This window comes from Talpa occidentalis, unplaced genomic scaffold (genome assembly GCF_014898055.3).
Source record: "Talpa occidentalis isolate TD23 unplaced genomic scaffold, MPIMG_talOcc4v2.1 talOcc4.3, whole genome shotgun sequence".
NCBI lineage: Eukaryota > Metazoa > Chordata > Mammalia > Eulipotyphla > Talpidae > Talpa > Talpa occidentalis.
The window spans coordinates 70,836,556-70,857,008 of NW_023603184.1; the positions used below are offsets into that span (position 1 = coordinate 70,836,556).

Consider the following 20,453-nt stretch of genomic DNA (forward strand, 5'->3'; position numbering starts at 1 on the left):
AGAGAGTTTAAAAAAAAAGAAAGAAGATGTTTAGTTATAACAATTTTATAATGTTTAAATTTTTATAATAAGTATTCTCACTTTCATAATAAAAATTTCAAATGGTGATAAAATATTGTAGCACATCTTCAAAGGGTTATAAATATTGTATTTTATTTTAAAAACAGTATAAATTTTATTCATGGACAGCCTGGAAAGTTCACATACATCCAGTAACCTGGAGAAATATCACTCATCTCCTGGCAAAAGTGAAGCTGAGTGAAATGACTGAAATTCTCTAGGTCCAGGAGGCTTGTGACATAAGAGCACACTGGTCAAGTTTCAAGCTCTGGAATCAACAACAAATGTTGGCGAGGATGTGGAGAAAAAGGAACTCTCCTGCACTGCTGGTAGGAATGCAAAGTGGTCCAAACATTATGGAGCTCTTTGTGGCGATTCCTCAATCTGCTAAAGATGGAGCTTCCATATGATCCAGCAATTCCACTCCTAGATATTTACCCAAAGGACACAGAAACATTAATTCAAAAGGGCACCTGCACCCCTATGTTTATAGCAGCACTATTTACAATAGCTAAGCTATGGAAACAACCCAAATGCCCAAAAATGAATGACTGGATCAAGAAGATGTGGTATATATACACCATGGAATATTACTCAGCACTCAAAAAAGATAAACTCATGCCATTTGCAGCAACATGGATGGATCTGGGAGGAATCGTGCTCAGTGAAATAAGCCAGAAAGAAAAAAAAAAATACCGGATGGTCTCACTCATAGCAGGAATTTAGAAAACCTAAATAAGGGACCAGGAAAAAGACTAATTATAATAAAGAAAAAATCAAAATCAACAAACAACTGTAAACCAGAGACACACTATGGTGGGGGGTGGGGAGAAGGGAGTAGACTCAAAACAACGATGGTGGGAATTCTACGGGGACTATAACCAAGATGAAAATACATACATTGTGCAAAAAAATGAAAAACGATGTAAAAAATATGTAAAAAAAATTAATTAAAAAAATTAAACAACCAGAATCAGCTGTATGCACCACAAGTCCCGCATAGCCATATACATGTCTTTGGCAGTGGGTATCGATATGGCAATACCAACCTGCTGTTTCATCATCGACATTAAGGGAAACAGTCATTACTGGTTCTCCCCTATAGACTTACGGTGAATATCAAATATGGCCAAGTTATGTATTTTGTGCAATATCTTGTGCATTTTTACTCTGAATCAACACTGGCTAGTGTGGTCATCATTACCCTTTGAAGTCACCCTCTTGGTAATTTAGAATAAAGACTGCAAGTTGGTCACATATGAAGCAGCCAGGAGACCAGAACAATGGTATGTTAAATAAATGAGATTGCGGTCAAGTAACTACTGATGAAAACTTTAAGAAGATCCAAAAATGTGAGAATACAATGCTTCACCCTTTAAAGTACTACAGGCATTTGAGTTCCAGAAATAAAACCTGTGTCCATTAGCATTCAGAATAAGGGGCCAGTTTTTTTCAGGAAGATAGTGTCTACTTCACTCACCAGTAACCTTACAGACACCTCTCATTTCCAAAACTCTTATTCTTGGTTCATAGCTCCTGCCCTTTACTTATAAGGAAAGAATATGTATTTAGGAAGTGCCCGTAGCAAAACCTGGTTTAAAAAAAAGACAAACTTCTTTTAAATATGTGGGTTCAGAAAGTGCCCATCCAAGACCTAATTGCCACATGATTAAATTGTCTGGTTTTAAGAATGGTTGTTGACATAGTGGGGCAGACCTCTCCTGCATCCCTGCTGCTCCCTTCAGCAATGTATTTCGGTTGGTCACTCTGTCTCGGGTGAATCCTCTTACCCTCTTGCATATCTGGCCTGTACCCCGGTTCTTGTATAAAAATTTAAAAAAATAAATAAAAATTTAAAAAAATTAAAAAAAGAATGGTTGTTGAATTCTTGTGTGCCACAAGTCCATCTACTCCACAGTGCTTTTGTGTGAAGACAAAAACATAGTTTCACAGACACACACATACAGCCACATACCTGTACACACTCACATTTGTCTCCCACATTTTCAAAGACTGTTTTGAAATATAAGGCACAGCCAGGTTAATAAAACATACTCGGGGCTACATTCTATTTGTTCATTAAACTATAAAGCATTTTAAACCTATAATTAATTCTAGCAAAATTAAAGACATGGTTCTATTGCAAGAGCAGTTGTGCTAATACTTCACATTTTTTACACTAATCATCCTGCTGAAGGTTTAGTAGACATTCATATTTATAACTGCTTTATAGATTTCTCTTTTTTTTTTTTTTTTTTTTTTTTTTTTTTGCCTACCTCACTTGTCAAAGCATTAACGAAGCTGGCTTTTGGGAAGAATTCCAATTCAGAGTTATTTTTCCATGAGGTACTTAAAACTCCACATAGCAGCTCCTGATTATGTTGGCAGTCACTTTGCATAACTGTTGGTTTCCTGTAGTATAAATAAGTGAACTGGTAAGAATGCTAATGTTTTGCTTTAAGAAGAAAAAGCTATGAGTAAATGACAAGGAATTACCCTCATTGGACTACTTAAGTTTTTTTTTTTTTCTTTAAAGGGGTAATTTAAACCAAAGCAATAGAGATAACTGATCATATAATATCTGCTACCACTTTGAGATGATTCTTCAAGTTAAAAAAAAAGTTCAGATTGTTTAATTGCTGACATCCTTTTCTAGTTGACAAAGGCAACTAGAAAAAAAGACATGAGGTCATTGGTGAGCACCAATGCAGGAGTGACCAGCTGGAAACAAATTTAGCAAAAAGAGTAAGAGCCTTTGCTCTCTATGACTTAGATATGGAAGAAAATGAAGCTTGGAGTAGAAGACAGACCAGACGGTTAGAAAGAAAAGACTGCAGAGGAGAAAGTTTGGCAAGAAGGGAGTATGCAGATGGAATATGAGAACCAGCTCCTGAGAGGCTTTGCTTCCCATCAGATGTCAGGTCAAGAGTAATACAGGGTTATTGCACTGAGCATGATCCCTTCCAGCTCCATCCATGTTGCTGCAAATTTCATGAGTTTATCTTTTTTTTTGATTGCTGAGTAATATTTCACTGTGTATATGTACCACATCTTCTTGATCCAGTCAGCAAGAAAGAAAAAGAAAAACTAAGGATGGTCTCACTTATAGCAGGAATTTATAAAACCTAAATAAGGGACCAGGAAAAAGACTAATTATAATAAAGTAAAAATCAAAATCAACAAGCAATTATAAACCAGAGACACGCTATGGGGGGAGGGGAGGGAACAGGATCAAAACAAGGGGGATGGGAATTGTATGGGGACTATAACCAAGATGAAAATGCATACGCTGTGCAAAAATGAAAAATGATGTAAAAACATACAAACTAAAAATAAATAAATAAATTTTGTTTATGATTAACAAAAAAATAAAATAAAATTACATTTGCACATGTAAAAAAAAAGAGTAGTACAGGGACTCTGAGGGATATGCTGTTATGGAAAGCAGTGTGTCTTTTGCTTCCTCCATGTCCTCTAAATATCTAGCACAAATTGTACCTCAACCCAGGTATGCTGAGCCAGGTAAGTATCCTCCTAACGCATTCTTTGTCATCAGCCCTCCCACTATCTCTCATCCTCCCTTACTGAGCAAGGAATCAGTCTTCTAGCAGGGACCTCCCTTCTCACCATGCACTCCCTTGGTATGAAGAGCTATGTCTTCCATAGCTGTTATTCCACTCTTCCATGGATTTCACTTGTCTGTCTCCTGCACTAGAATATGAGCATCTCCAGGATAAAATTAAGACTTAGAAGACATTTTTTTATCTTTAGAGTCTAGCTTGCTGCTGGCACATAGTGGACTCTTAGGAAATGGCTTTTGAAAGAAAGAACATATTAATGAGATCCATATTTCCACAATTATAATTGCCTTTATTTATGATGAAATGGCAACACATACTATATTAAGCAACTCATTTTAACTGATTATTTATATCACTGAGATAACTTCAGAATAAAATATTATATATAATAGATTAAATATTATATATATGTCATAATCTAAAGTTATAATACAAATTATACATTAAATGTGTTTTTAAAAAGTATAGATTTGGGCCTCCTCGGTGGCACAGCGGTTGAGCGCTGGGTTGTGAAGCTGCCCGCAGCTTCTGCAGAGCCGGTACGATCCCCGGCTGATACCCAGCCACCTGAGGAGGGTCCCACATGGCGCGCAGACCTCTCCTGCCGCCTGCTGCTCCCCACAGCAGTGTATTTCATCAGTCTGCCTGCTCTGCTCTCTGTTCTGGCTCTGGTGAATTCTCTCAGCCTCCTGCGCTTCTGACTGTACCCAGTGCTTGTATAAATAAGTAAAAAATCTTTAAAAAAAAAAAAGTATAGATTCACATACATGAATTTAACAATGACTGATTTATAGTCATTTGCCACCTCCTCTATCTACCACTAAAAGAACTAGTTGAACACTCAACTTTTTGCCAAGATAGCCATAAGAAAAATTTTATAACAGACATGTAAGTCAAACACAAAAATAGAGAGAAGAATACGACTAACCCATGAACTAATCACCCAACAATTTTCAACTCACAACTAACTTGTTTCTTCTATATTCTCACCTAATTTTCTGCCCTCCATTATGGTAAAGCCAAATCCCAAATATCATATTGTTCCATCTATAAACATTTCAGTATCTCTAAAAGGATAATTTCAATATTAAATAAGAATAATAAAATCTTTATTACCCAATAATCAAAAGAATAAGAATATAATCTCTAAAAACACATTATCAATTTCACATCTAAAAAGCTAACAATACCTTAATATCAAATATCTAGTCAGTGTTCAATTTTCTAATTGAAACATAATTATTATGGTTTGTTTATAGAACCATGCAAACAAGAACCATATATTATGATTGGTTTATAAATTATTTAGCTTTCTTTCAATCCATAGGTTCCCCTTCATTTCCCTCTCTTAATTTATTTGTTGGAGAAACACAGCAATGTACCTTATAGAGATCCAAGTCTGAATTTTTGCTAACTGCATTCATGTTGGTGACTTTCAACATGATTTCCTGAACTCTGTATTTCCTATAAATTAGTAAATGTATCTAAAGGTTTGATCAGATTGAAGTTTTATCCATTGACAAGAGTACTTCAAAGATAGTAGTTTTTAACTGCATGGTATTGGAACAAGAACAGACATACAGACCAATGGAATCGAATACAAAATCAAGAAATAAACCCACAGATTTATGGTCAACTAATCTTTGACAAAGGAACAAAGACTATGCATTGGAGCAAAGAAAGTTTGTTCAATAAATGGTGCTGGGAAAACTGGGTTGCTACATGCAAAAGAATGAAGCTTGACCACTACCTCACACCATACACAAAAATCAACTCAAAATGGATTAAAGAACTAGACATAAGACCTGAAACCATAAAATATATAGAAGGAAATATAGGCGAAACACTACGTGATTTGCACATCAAAGACATCTTTACAGATACATCACCCAAAGCAGTGATAGTGAAGGCAAAGATAAACAGCTGGGACTACATCAAATTAAAGAGCTTCTGCACAGCAAAAGAGACAATAACAAAAACAAAGAGAAACCCCACTGACTGGGAGAACATTTTTGCACCCAACACTAATGATAAAGGACTGATCACAAAAATCTGCAAAGAGCTGATGAGACTCAACAACAACAAAGAAAATAACCCAGTCAAAAAATGGGCAGAAGAGCTAAAAAGAAACTTCTCTGCAGAGGAAATGCAAATGGCCAACAGGCATATGAAAAAATGTTCAACATCACTTGTAATCAGGGAAATGCAAATCAAAACTACCATGAGATACCATCTCACACCAGTGAGAATGGCACATATTAAAAAAACTAGCAACAACAAATGTTGGCGAGGTTGTGGAGAAAAAGGAACTCTCCTGCACTGTTGGTGGGAGTGCAAACTGGTCCAACCACTATGGAGAGCTGTGTGGAGATTTCTTGACCTACTAAACATAGAGCTTCCATATGATCCAGCAATTCCACTCCTAGGTATTTACCCAAAGGACACAGAAACATCAATTCCAAAGAGCACCTGCACACCTATGTTTATAGCAGCACTGTTTACAATAGCTAAGCTTTGGAAACAGCCCAAATGCCCAAAAATAGATGACTGGATCAAGAAGATGTGGTACATATATACCATGGAATATTACTCAGCATTCAAAAAAGATAAACACATGCAATTTGCAGCAACATGGATGGCACTGGAAGGGATCATGCTCAGTGAAATAAGCCAAAAAGAAAAAGAAAAATACTGGATGGTCTCACTCATAGCAGGAATCTAGAAAACTTAAATAAGGAACCAGGAAAATGAATAACTATAAGAAAGTGAAAATCAAAATCAACAAAAAACTATGAACCAGAGACACTTTTGGGGGGTGGGGGGCGGGAGGGGAGGGATTGGGGTCAGAATGGGGGGGGGTTGCAATTGTATGGGGAATATAAAAATAAAATTTATTATTAAAAAAAAAGATAGCAGTTTTTAGTCAGGCGGCACATACTGTGTGGTTGTCTTGCTTTTGTCTTTTTGTGATATTTGCAGCCACTCATGTTCAATGAATGCTAAGATACACTAAATATCAATGGTTTCATGAGGTTGATGTTCCAATGCCATCTTCTCTTCTTCACTAATTAGCAAGATACTTCTATAAATATGAATTCCCCATTATTGTTATTTGGTTACCCAATAGTACAGATTGTATAGGAAAGACAGAATGAATGTTTGATTATTTCTCTTTAGTGTCCATAATAATGAGCTGGTTCCCTAGAACTCCTTAGTGATAAAACAATTTATCTTTTTATCAAAGACATTTTGAGTTCATGGATTATATTGTATTTGATGAACATTCATTGCAGTTAATTCCCTTATTTGATCATCAAATTGTTTCATTTCTGACCAATGGAATTTGTTTAAAGTTGGCTCTTGATTTTTTGGGATTTGACACTTATAGCTCATAACAGCCATTTTAAGACAAATAAAAACATCCAGAGAATAAAAAAAGAAATTTAGGCAGATAAATTCTTTCCTCTCTCCCAGGTGGCAGCATATCTAACAAAAAAATGCCATTTTTTTTCCCCAAAGAACTATGCTTGATTCAGAGATTCTTTAAGAAATGTTCCAGAAAAAAAGACTGACACCCACAGACTTCACTCGTGTTTTTTAATCTTGCAAATTATTTTCCAGTTACTCAGGAAATACTAGGGTTTTTTTATTAACCCTTATGAGGCATACATTACTGTTACTGATGTTTCCTTAAAAAACACAAAGTTCCATTTCACTTAATGATTAGTTTGCAAAAGAACACAAACTGCAGCAATTTCACAATGATTTTCTTCCAGAAATAAAAATAAATGTAATGTAGCACCCAAGTTCTAACTGGCATTGAGGGTTAGTCAAGAAGATTCCATGAACTTGGCTTCTCTTTGTCATCTTTCATCATTAACAGTCTTCTTATATCAGGGCATGAACAGGATGTTAGGAGCTCAGTAACGTTAAAGCACTATGAGACTGGGAAGGAGTCAGGCCAACACTAGTAATATGGAATACACATTCCTGAAAATATTCATGAACCATGGAGAGAAATATTTGCCTTGGATGAGGTAGGTTATGATTTGACACGAGGGTGGATAGATCAATTTGGACAATTCTTCTCACAAATATTGGGGTAATATTTTCTGACACAAATATATGATTGCTATTTCCTATCAATCCTATCATCACCTCATTTTCACCCCAATTCTCTCACCTGCAGGTATTCATGCACTCATGCATTTGCTCATGACTGAACAACTTCTATATACCAGGAGTTAGGGATAAACATGATGACCAGAACAAGTAAGGTCTCTTCTTTCAAAGAGCTTTCATTCTATTGTGGGGTGGGGGCGGGAGGGGAGGGATTGGGGTCAAAATGGGGGGGGTTGCAATTGTATGGGGAATATAAAAATAAAATTTATTATTTAAAAAAAAAGAGCTTTCATTCTGGTTGGAGGAAATAGTCAAAATATGAGTAAACAATTTAAGGTAATTTAGATAGTGACATGAGCCATAAAGGAAATTAAACAGAATAAGATAATAGTGCATACCATGGGACTATCTAAATCAGCTGACTGGAGAAAAGTTACAGATAAACTAGAATAGTGATCAGTAAATTTTTCTGTAAATTGCAACTTATCTAGGCTTTGTGAGCTATTTAAAGGCCACTACTGAACTCTGCCATTATAGCACAAAGGCAATCATAGATAATATGCAAATGAATGGATATGGTTGTATTAAAATAAAACTTTATTTACAAACACAGGTGGATTTGCTTTGCAGGCTAACCTATTTCCTTTGATGACTTGATGGTTCTATTCACGTGATTCTGTCCTCAAAAGAGTTTTTGTAAACACTCAAAGCCAACCTATTATCCTAACCATCTTGCAGAGAAAGTTAGAGGTCTTAAACTCCACAGTCATACTTGGCTCTAGCCTTACTACCCAAGTGTATAATAACTCAGGATTTAAGAGAGTACCCTTAGGAAAAGAAAGAGGATAATTACAGCTTGATTTGAGCTCTTTATTGCAATGACTGAAGTGCACACCTTTAGGAAGCCTGGAGGTGCCACCCAATGTGTGCTCATATTTAGCAAGACCTTGTCCAAAATCTTTTGGAAATCCTAATAGTTTATGTACACTGTCTCATAACCCTCTGCTTTCCACATTATCTCCTTCATTTTCTCTCTCTTTTTTCCCCACCACATTTGTCAAACAAGATTTACCCTTTACAAAACCACAATGGCTAGTTTTTGTCAGTTCATATTTCTCCAGATGTTTTGTGATCTCATTCTTTATTTATGTCTCTCAGATCTACCTACCTCTGAGGTTAGGTGCACGCTCTATAATTTCTTATCCTCTGCCACACTAAATGGGTCCCTGGCTAAGCAACAGCTCCCTTCAGTGAGGTCAGCCAGAGAAAATCATACATATTATAAACAGTCCATGAGCTATTCACCAATAACATTCAGCAGAGTTTGCTTTAGTTCAGAAGCCAAAGAGATTTAGTGGAAAAAAGTAGACAAAAGGTTGTTCTATTGGAATAAACTTAACAAAGTCAATGGCTAAAGAAAACTAGAGCCAGACTTTTGGCATCTAGAAAGGGAAGAAAAGACAGTCTTCCTCTGCAGTTCTCTGAGGTCCCTAGAATAAGAAAACAGATATTATATGTGGTTGTTTATGATTTCATTGTGATTTTAGTCTTCTCATTGAACGACATTGTCAAATACAAATTCAGCAGTGACCTGACTTATAAGTGTGGGTTTATTTGCTGGAGGCACAATCTGCCCCCGTCCTTCTGAATGGCTCTGCCCCATCCACAGAAACATTAGTGAAAATGTGCAAAACCAGTTTTGAAGGATTATATGTATAGCTGAGGGGCTGTGAAATCTGCTGTTTCTCATTTTAGCTCTTTTCCTCTGAAACACTAACCCAGCCTGACAACACCCAGTGGTTCATGAAATTTGCATCAGATCCCCTTGCTCTTATAACCCTCATTCTTGCATTCACTTTTTGCCTAACACGAGGCAGTTCTAAATGAAGGTCCTCGCACTTTCCAATGTGACTCATACAGAGCTGGACCAGCCAGGTCAGAAACACCCAGAACCCTTTGTGGAGATTAGGGGGATGGGGAAAATCAGTTACCAAAATTTCAAACATAGAAGCTCAGGAATGGATAGAAATGTGAGAATACAAATGACTGGACTCTAGAAAGTCACCTCAGGGACAGACCTAATGGCTTGTGCAGTTTCAAAGGACACTAGTAAAAGTGGGCTGGAAGTTTGCTTCTGGGAGGTGGTATAGGTCAGATAATACACAAAGAGATTAGATATCTTTGTTGGAAAACTGACTACAGGGAAATACTTGCAGTGAGGTCAGAAAGAAATCACCAGCTGAACTGACTGCAGAACAAGACAGATCTACTGAAACGGGGCTCTTTCCATTGTCCTGATCAACAACCAGGTGGTGGCCCTTGAGTTTACAGTGCAGCAGGGAACAAACTGGAGCCATAAGACATGGCTGTCCTGGGCCTTCTATCCAAACACTAAGAATCTCATTTCAGGCTTCACAAAAAGGCTGATATGAAAAGGGTGCAGGCTATGCATGAAACAAAGCATTCAGGAGAATGTAGCACCACCCCCTGAGCCTGCCCAAGATGAAGCCTGTGAGGAGGTAGTGCTGAGGGTGGGAAGGAGCTGAGTGGAACTAGGCATTTAACTACTTTTTGTGCTAACCTTGGCTGTATCAGTTTTCTTGTTAAGGAAGAAAGTATTTTTTTCCCAGTGCAGAAAGAATGTGGGGTGGAGATTCTGTCATGGGAGCGTGTGAAATAAATGACTTCACCCATGGAGACAAAGAGTTTGTCATTAGTCATTAGCATTCTGGTCCCAAGTATACCTCATGGTGTTGCAAACTGGTTGGGATTGAAACAATTGCTCATAGGCAAGAAAACAGTGTTGACTGATTAACACTAAAATTGAACCCATGAGCACTGGCCATACCATTGAGCAACAATAACTGAAGGGAATTTTTAATAAGGTAACCATCTCCATAATCTAAAATAGAATGACTTACATACAGTTGTATGTAAGGTGGGGGGACAGGCGGGGCCATAGGGACTGGTCAAAATTAGGTTATTGTCAACAGCAAATACAGGGGAGAGGATTCCTAGAACAAGTTTCAGCTGTAGAAATCAAAAGCATAATTCTCTAACCAGGAGTTAGGTCTTATGATTTAATAAAAGATGAGCCATACTTAGCTTATTAACATGTACTGGAGTGAGTACAACACATCACTTTGCAGTGCAATACTGGTGAGAATTGACTTAGGACCCATCACGCTTCTTTTCAAGCCTCCTTCCTTGAAAAGATGAGTTCATACACACACACACACACACACACACACACACACACACACACACACGTTTCTCCAGATACCTGAGTTGACGACCAATCTTCCAGTTTAATCTCAAACTTTACCTGTTATTGGTATCTCTGCCTCCAACTCTGCTGTAAGGTGAAGCTAATCTGGCCAAGTCATCCCTCATGCAGTAGAAAGAAAGATGGATGGATTCCTAGCTCCCGACTCCCACAGGAAGCATTTGCATTTTTCATATAGCACTTCAGTGATTGAATCCCAAAAATGTTAAGTCAAAGAAGATACTCACAGATTTTTTTGAACATAACATTAGGAAGAAATAAAACACTATATTGGGAGTAAGACAAATCTTATTTCAGAGAATTACAGTCTAGGTGATTTTGAGCAAGTTGTGACTCCTTAAACCTGGTGTTCCTCCTTCTTCAATCCCTTCTTCTTTATCTTCATAATAGCATTTTAGTAAGACCTTCTCTCTCCCAGGTTCATGAGTAAGTTGAGGGAAAAAAGAACTACCTCATAGAATTGCAGTGAGAATTAAATGAGAGAATATATAAAAATCACTTCATCCCTAGCTGAGCATAGAAAAGTCACAGGAAATGTGGAACCTTAGCCTTCTGGAGATAAGGAGTTCCAGAAAGAACTAAATTGTTCCTATTAGCCCTAGATGGCCAAATAGCCTTCTCTTAATATAAGTAACATGAATCCTTAGCATGAATGGATGTTCTCTAAATCTGGGAACAGAAGAGGAAGCTTAAAAGGCCAAGCTTTCACAGACTATCCAGGAGAGTGAGACTTAGGCCCTGTTTTCCTAAGGGAAAACTTCACTTGATGTTCAAAATTCTACATTTTTAAAAAACCAGCGTTGAAAATTCCAGAGTTTATGATTTCTTCAAAATCATCAACCACCATATTCTAAAGTCTCCTTTAGAAGCTATTTTAATTAGAAAAATTTCTAATACCAGGAAAGTTAATAATTTAATGAAAAATAATTTAGAATTTGGAAGGACATTCAGGATAACTGATAGCAGATATACAGTGTATAAAGAAACAGGGGAAAGAATGACCAGATAAAGAGTGTCTTGCAATTAGTAATTAAAAGAAAATGATTATAAAGCAGGTTCCAAGACATCCAGGTTCCATAATACCCAATTAACTTCTGCATTTCCTGATGAATAAAGCAATAAAAGAGTGGAGATTGGTATGAAAGAAAAAGCGTGGACCTAAAAATCCACTCTGTGGAGTCCAAGTTCCAAATCTGGCCACCAGGCTGGGTGACTTGGTCCCGGTAATATCACCCATCTCTCCACGCCAGCAGTCAGAAGGTCTTTGGGCAGCTGCTGCGAGCCCTAGATCCCTTTTCCTAAAGCCAGATATTACCGGCATGTGACTCCCCAAAAGAGCAACAGAACACCCATGGTGTGCTTGGCTAACAAACTCACTTAGAGTTCTTTTCCTTACTCTGTCCAAATAAAGGCAACTGCTCTCTGCCCATCTTTTGTCAATAGCATTTTTGTGCTATCATCCCCGGGGTCACTGGTTGGTTGTTCTTGGACTGTTTCCTGGGAAGCTTTTTTATTCCACGCTGAGTCTCTGCAGTGAGCCCAGAAAAGCCTCAATCACATAGGAGGCCTTAGAGAGAAAGAAAAGAAATGTGAAGAAATTAAAAAAAAAAGGAATTGCAATACTTTTTTAAAGATTTATTTTATTTATTTATGCATACAATAAGTGGGATATAGGCCAGAGGTGAGCAGGGGGTGAGAGGAGATTCACCAGAGATAGAGTGGGGAGCAGAACAGGCAGATCTACTGAAATACACTGCTGAGGGGAACAGCAGGTGAGACAGGAGAGGTCTGCCACGCCATGTGGGTAGCTTCCTGGCCTGGCTAGAACTTATGCTGCAGTGGCTGGCAATAGCTTGATGATCACTGAGACTTTAACCCCTGCGCCACCAGAGAGGCCCAGGAATTGCAATATTAAGTTGACCTGTCTTGAATAACATGGAGGAAAAAGTGGGCAAATGGAATTGTAGCTTCCTTGGGCTCTGAAATCCTCTGCCATTAAGACAGAAAAACACAGGTCAAAAAGTCAAATCTTTCTTGGTTGAAACATAAGATTCAATCTTTGGGCTTAAATGTCTCTCTCTTTCACTCAACCAGTATTCAGTGAGTGACTGTGTTAAGCTAAGTTAGGGGTTAATTAGAGGCTAGAAGGGGGCAAAGATTGGGAATTTCTGTCTCTGCTTTCAAGGAAATTGTTATTTGGTAAGACTGAAAGTGGATGAGAACAGAGAGTGAATTAACAATCATAACACCAACCAGAACTTTAGTTATTTACTTATTTATTTATGAACACTCTGTGATTCTATAGGCATGTATTGGAGTATCTGATAGATATCAGAGCAAAAGTTTTTTAACACTGGGAATTTAAAGAACAAATAAGCCAGAATCACAATTTTCTATGAATTCATATTCTCATTAGGGATATGTATATATCTAATGCCATAAGAATGAGCCACAGGACTTGAGAAAGAGAACTTTCAATATGATGAAGCAAGGATGACATTTAAGGGAGAGCGTATGTTTTCACTCCCAGTCTTGGAATCAGTGATGTACACAAGGACATCTGAAAACAGAGGCATAGAGGAAGGGTAGCCAAGGTGAAAACATAGCAAGAAAAACATCAGAGGTAGATGCAGGGTCCTGAATCAATTAGCAGGTCAGTTTGGTTAGTACATTCCTAGAGTTACAGCTAGGAATTCAAGTTGGACCAAGTTTGGAAGCACATTTGAAATTCCCAGCTGATGGACCTGATAAATTAGGGGGGCTAGTGAAATGAAAACATGGAACCAGGATGTGACTATTGGAAAGCTAAAATGTGGCATAGCTGTAAGGTACAGAAATCAGGAATTAGTGGGTCATTTTTGATACATTAATTGAGAATAAAAATAATGGGGGAAACTAGAACTCAAACTGAGGTCTTGAAATACATTTGAAAACATGCCAGCTCCAACTCTAGTGTAGGAGATATATACAAGACAGGTCTAGAATAGCTTCTTATGTCATATAACAATGACACTATTAAAGATTACTGAGTTGTCTAAAAAGAACTCAAAGCCAATTTGGAGAAGCTACCACAGACCAAACATGGAGAAATTCAAGCATCAAATCAGGCTCATAACTGAAGAAGACTGAGGTGCACTGTATATATTAACTCTATAAATTCATAATGATATTTAAAATAAAAAGATCAACTACTATTGTAAAATGCTGAGAAACCAACTGGTAAAGAATCATGCATTTTTCAGGTCTGTTCTACATGGAATATGCTACTAGAAATCACAAGTGAAATGAAGGGAAGTTTATCTTCATGGTAGGTTTCTCGTCCAAAAATAAATAAGGAAGGATAGAATATTTGCATTTTGTCACTTCTTATGAATGAATGGTTCTAAACATCAGTGATTGTTGAAGGACAGACAAGTGAATACTGTGTCCCTCCTATGTCATTGTGAGGGAGTCTTGCCAAAAAATAATTTAATCTATAAATCAGATCTATAAACCTACAGATCAATTTACAGGAAATACAAATAACAGAAACAATTGCATGAGGAAACAAGATCCAGACTATGAGGAAAATATAAGAACAAAAGACTCCATTTCTTCAACAAACTCTAAGAGTACAGAAAAAGAGAGGTACAAAGGCTAGAGACATATCCCAATATTTCTGTTTTGTTTAGCTCCTGATACATATAATAGAATGTTATTCTACTGGTTTTTAGAGCTAGGAGCAAAACTATATAAAAATAAGTAAATTTACATAGCAATACTATGTGCCAAGTTAGCCTAAGTGTTTTAATTACATTAGCTCATTGAACCCTCCAACCAATCTTACTAGCCTGGTGCTAGTACTATCATCCTATTTTATAGATGAAGAAACCAAGGCACAGAGTTTAGGTAACTTGCACAAAGTTAAATTATGAAAGGGAGATTTGGAACTTGAACCTGATGTGATGATCTGCCATCAGAGTATGTATTCTTAACTAACACACCCGACAGCTTCTCACATGAGGTGAGGTAAGTTTGATTATAAAACCATGTATTGAGGACAAAACCAGTTCAGTGAAGCCAAGTAACTTGCCAACCAGTCAGAAGTAGAGCCAAACCCAAATATAAGTCTTCTTGTGCCAAGTTCAGAATTCTTTCCATTACATATTTTTACCTTTTCTTGGTAAAGAACAAAGATGTTATCTATGACAAGTGAGAGAGAGTTCCAAGGGAACTGGGCACCTGTAGAGAATTTATTTTATTTTTTGTAGAATTTTTTTTTAAATAGAAAGCTTGAGAGAGCTTTTGTGAATAATGTGATAAAGAGTTAACAATAAGTGCAATTTTAATATATATTACCAAAAAAGCAAATTTACTGAATGAGTGAATGAATGAAATGGATACATTCACCTCCAGCTCCTCCATCTATTGGCCTTCAAAAAAATCACCCAAAATAAGCTTTATCAATATAAATGTCAGTTATTATTCATTAACATTTATGTTCCCACCATTGAGCCAAACATAACACATGTATAACATTATTTCATTTTTATGACAATATTATCAGATCCAGATACTTTACATCCATTTTACAGAGATGGCATATTTACCTCACCTAAGCAAACATGGCTAGTAAATTGGGGACCAAGATCTAGGCCCTACTTTGCAAGTTCCAGAGTCTGTGTTCTTAATCATAAAGCATGCCAGTCAGTGTTTTCCCTGTTCACAATTCTTCTAGGAGACTTGAAACCTAATTTTAAACATCTATGCCTCAGGGTTTCTGTTGGGAACCATCTAATCCAAGCCATTAATTATGGTTGATGGCTGGGAGGTAGTCATTTAATCCAAGTATTATTTGACCAGAGCCTGCCCTCCTACCTATGATTTGATATAAAAACATGAGTTGTAACAATCATACTTCTTTATGGAAATTTAGAATTGATAACCAAGGCACTAAGCAATTAGATAAATAAATAAAGTCATATGAGCATGAGTGAGGTTGGACTAGAGAGCCTCTGTAGGAACATATGTAAACCCACTGATGGACTAAGGAGGAGAATTCAATGAATTAAACTAGAGGAGGAGGGAAAAAATATGCAGACAGTAGCAGTGATGCCATGAGGAAAATACTAAACAACTTCTAGTGAAGAAGCCAATAAAAAATTAATTTATAACCTTATTGCTTTTCTGTTCTAGTTCCAGGGAGGTCTGGATGTTGTACAGTTAATTTTTCTGATTCAAGATGGCACCCAATGATTCTCAGTTCCTTGGCATCCATACCCTTATAGAACCTTCTCCCAGAATTGGTAAGTATGATAAATAAAAAATGGCAGAAGTGATATGTCACCACTAGGATTAGGTTATGAAAGGCTATTTCATTTTAAGATGGATTAGGTAATAAAGAAAAATGGTTTCTATCTTAGGCCCTCTCCTGGGTTACTCACTCTGACTGAGGCCATGAAAATATTCAGGCAGCTATAGTGAATCTCGCCTGGAGGAAGATCAGCCAATGAGAAACGAAGATCTGCCAAGAAGCACTTGAATGATTTTAGAAGCAAATCCTATCTTGAGATGACTGCTGCACTGCATACTCACCAGTCAATGAGGCAGGTTCACCTCTTTAGATTGCACTTGGATTTCTGACCCACTTCTAGGTAGATTCACTGTAAGTCCCTTACCTCAAACATCTTCACTGCAAACATTTTTACTGATTAACTAATTGGCCATAAGGTAATTTTTTCATAAGCAATAAAATAACTAGTTGACAGTTTAGTTTGATAATTTGACTTCAAGATTGGTTTCAGGAATCTGCAAAATGGTAACAGTGTGAAGACACTCTTCTCTTCCAGACAAGCACAACAAAACTGATGCAAAACAAACTTAAAAACCCCTGAGGGGAAAACTAATAATCAGTGCACACAATAGAAGCATCAGTCAGACTAAAAGGAGGAGGAAAAACTCTAAGTGAATTTTGTTCAAAGTAATGGGGCAGTACAACTTACAAGAAGGAGGAGTGGCTATAGTTCAGAGCCTCCTATAGCTATTAACTTGGGTACATGCCAACATCTGGGTTCCCAACACCCAGCACTGCACTGGATGAGGAGACGCATGAGAAGACACCTACGATGGAGGGGACAATGTGGGAGAGCTATAGAAGTGGGGTTACAGAGAGAAGACTAACTTGAATCTGGGGCTCATAACAGAACAGCTATAGCTTGAATTGGGTCAGGGGACCTGGATTTCTTTATAGAATAGACTACTACTGAAGTCCAGGCTGACATATCTTAAATGCCTACCACCTCCACCCCAGGTTGGGTATCTGAAACACTTGCCAACTACCACAAAGAAATACTTTACCTCTAACTAAGGTGATCTTTGATATCAAATGCCCTGGTCCTCTTATATACCTACTATACCTACTATTCCTCACTGGTACCAGTCTCCCAACAATTACAGAAACTACAAAAGCAACTACTGAAAATTTATCCTTACTAAACCACATAAAAAAATAAAAAATGAGGAGCAAAAAGAACAAAAAAATTCTGAAAGCAGCTCTGACACAGTGAAATTGAAGAGCATGACAGAAGGGCAATTCTGGGCAACAATCCTGGTATAGAAACACTACAGCTGATTTTAAAAATACAATTGAGGATCTTAAAAGAAGACATAGAAGCAATGGGAAAAATTAATGAACTCAAAAATATGTTACTAGAGAACACATGACTAAAACAAGGTAGAGAGGGAAAAAATTAATGAAAACAGTCTAATAGCTATTTGGGACAACTTAAAGAGAAATGCATCCATATCATGGGACTCCCAGGAGAAGAAAGAGAGAAAGGCATAGAAAACCTATTTAAAGAAATAATCACTGAAAATCACCATCTCACTCTAGGAAATGTGTCAGCAGTTGTGATCCAAGAGGACCAAAGAGATTCAAATAAAATAATACTGGATAGACACTGATACACATGTTAATAAAACTTCAGAGAACAAATAATTAGGACAGAATATTAAAAATAAAAAGGGAAAAATGGAGTATGTATAAAAGAATACCATACTATCAGAAGATATTTCAACAGAAATATTACAAGCACAAAGGCACCGGAAAGAGTTATTCAAAGTATTTAAAGAAAAAGAATTCAGCCCAGAATCCTTTGCCCAGCAAGATTAACAATCAAGATAGAAGAAAGAGGAAGGAGCTTTACTGAAAAGCAAAATCTAAAAGTATTTATCGATACCCAGCCTCAAATGAAAGAAATTTTAAAGGGATTATTACAAAGCAACAGAACAATGAAAGTGGAAGCAAAAGACACCTAACTTACATAATATGAAGGAGGAAGAAAAAAGTAACCAGGTGGCCCATTAGAATTAATCAGAGACCAGATCATTCACTGGGTCTCACAAATAGTCCATAATATACTAACCTTAGTAGAAGTCACAAACAAAAAATAATAGAAGTAGCACATAAAACAACATAAATAGTACCTAAACAACCTCTGCAATACTCCCATTTTTATATTACATAAATCTTAGCCCTCATAATGGTCTATCCAGTGACCAGTATATGTAACACTTCTAAAATAGTGGTTGATAACTATTCGATAGAAAATATGGCTATAAAACTTTCTTGGAGAATGAAATGAAAGAGTGTAAAGTCAGATTGCCTACTATACTAGAAAGTAACTACATATCACTTTGCAAATGCTTCACTGAGCACAGTCATCCCTCCTACCCATCAAAGCCAAAACTTCACAAAGCAATGGTAAGTATAAAAGAGACCACTAGTAATTCACAACAGTCTTTGACAGTATTATCAATTCTTTTTTTTTAAGATTTATTTATGTATGCATATAAGAACTAAGATATAGGCCAGAAGTGCAGGTGTGGGGGGTGGTGGATGCTGTGGGCAGTGAGAGGATTCACCAGAGACAGAACGGGGAGTAGAACAGGCAGATTTACTGAAATACATAGATGAGGGGAGCAGCAGGCTAGACAGGAGGGGTCTGCTGTGCCATGTGGGTTAGCTCCCTGGCCAGCCAGGGATTGAACTCATGCTGCAGTGGCTGGCAATAGCTTGATGGTGCCTGTGCCACCAGGGAGGCCCTCGAGGGTATTATCAGTTCTTTAGCTAATTGAGATACAGCAGCTTATTCTCTAATGACTTTTTACCAAATAAATTAAGCAATATTAGAAATTGACTGCAAAAGAAGTAAGTTCCTCCTGACCTCCTAGAAGGAAATGGTTATAAAACTCCTAGTTAGTGTAAGTTTCTTGCAAGTGGTGAACATTTTGTGCTATTTGATAGTGGAGTATTAATTATTCATGGTTCATTATGTCCTTTTAAATGACTATCCCTGCATTATTTTTTTAAGATTTTCTTTTTTTTTTTTTTTTTTAAATAGCAACATTGCCTGAAGGCCAATTAGCTATTGGCAAAATGCTTTCAGGGAAAATGCTTTGTGGCAAAGGACTTACTACAAATCTACTAGATAGGTTCTGACTCACAGAAACTGTGAAATATAAATGTTTGTTCTTTCAAGCTAAGCTTTGGGATAATTTGTTACATAGCATAGATAACTAATACATTTGCTCAGCTCCTGGGAGATCTCTGTTCTATTAATTGTCCTATAAGCATCCTTTCAAAAAGCACTTACTTATTTAACACAGCTTGAATATAACTTTGTTTTTTTGGCTGAAAGGACCAGACCAGAATCAAACCTCTGCTTGATATGCAGACACAAGTCTCCCTAGAGCCCTCACAACTCACTATATTCCTGACCCTATTTTCATCTGATCTGTTCTGCTCAAATAACTGCCAGTTTTAGACTCATCTTGTTTTCTTATTTTATCTGCACCCACATGATTCCAGACCAGTTTGCCCAACTCAAATCTACAGCATATTTTGCACTTGAAACCCAAGCTGACCATCTAGATGCTCTCCTGGCTTGGTTGCATGTAAGACCCAACTCACCTTCTAGTCTTGTTTTTGAGTATTAACTTCACAATGTTAACTTCAAATATATATCCTCTTTCCCAAAATATCAAACTTAAGGAATACTTACACTCTTTTCTCCACTCTAGCTTTCTAAAATTCACTATCATGTTCACCATTAAATAAATCTTCATCAGCACATAGTAGGTACCTGGCATTGTGCCAGTTATTGGCAATGTAAATATGAAGTAAGACACAGCCTTGGTCTCCAAGGAACTCAGTAGAATTAGAGAAAGAGAAACAGGTGCACAAATAATTTAATGTGATATGAATATTTCCATAGAAGTGGGGACATTTGTATCATTCAGAAAACCTAACAAAGTTTCTCCAATTAGATAGCATGAGAAATGGGTCCAGGCAAAGGGAACCACAGAAAAAAAATTACATTGCCAAAGAAATCAGAAAAGCTTCCTTAGAGTTTGTAATGGTAATT

The 20,453-nt window shown here is 37.0% G+C and overlaps 1 protein-coding gene across 17 annotated transcripts in view; it reads right to left on the reverse strand.

Moving 5' to 3' along the window:
• Positions 1-20,453, reverse strand: part of NCKAP5 (NCK associated protein 5) — a 1,249,968-nt gene that overhangs the window by 1,013,678 nt on the left and 215,837 nt on the right. For 13 of the 17 annotated variants that reach the window (XM_054699647.1, XM_054699644.1, XM_054699656.1 and 10 more), the window contains one exon: positions 2,337-2,472. The exons of 2 other annotated variants lie outside the window; for them this stretch is intronic. The gene's annotated coding sequence lies outside the window, so the exon portion shown is untranslated. Of the gene's footprint in view, positions 1-2,035; positions 2,056-2,336; positions 2,473-3,687; positions 3,710-20,453 lie in introns of those variants that run through there. 2 more of the 17 variants (XM_054699654.1, XM_054699662.1) reach the window with 2 other exon arrangements.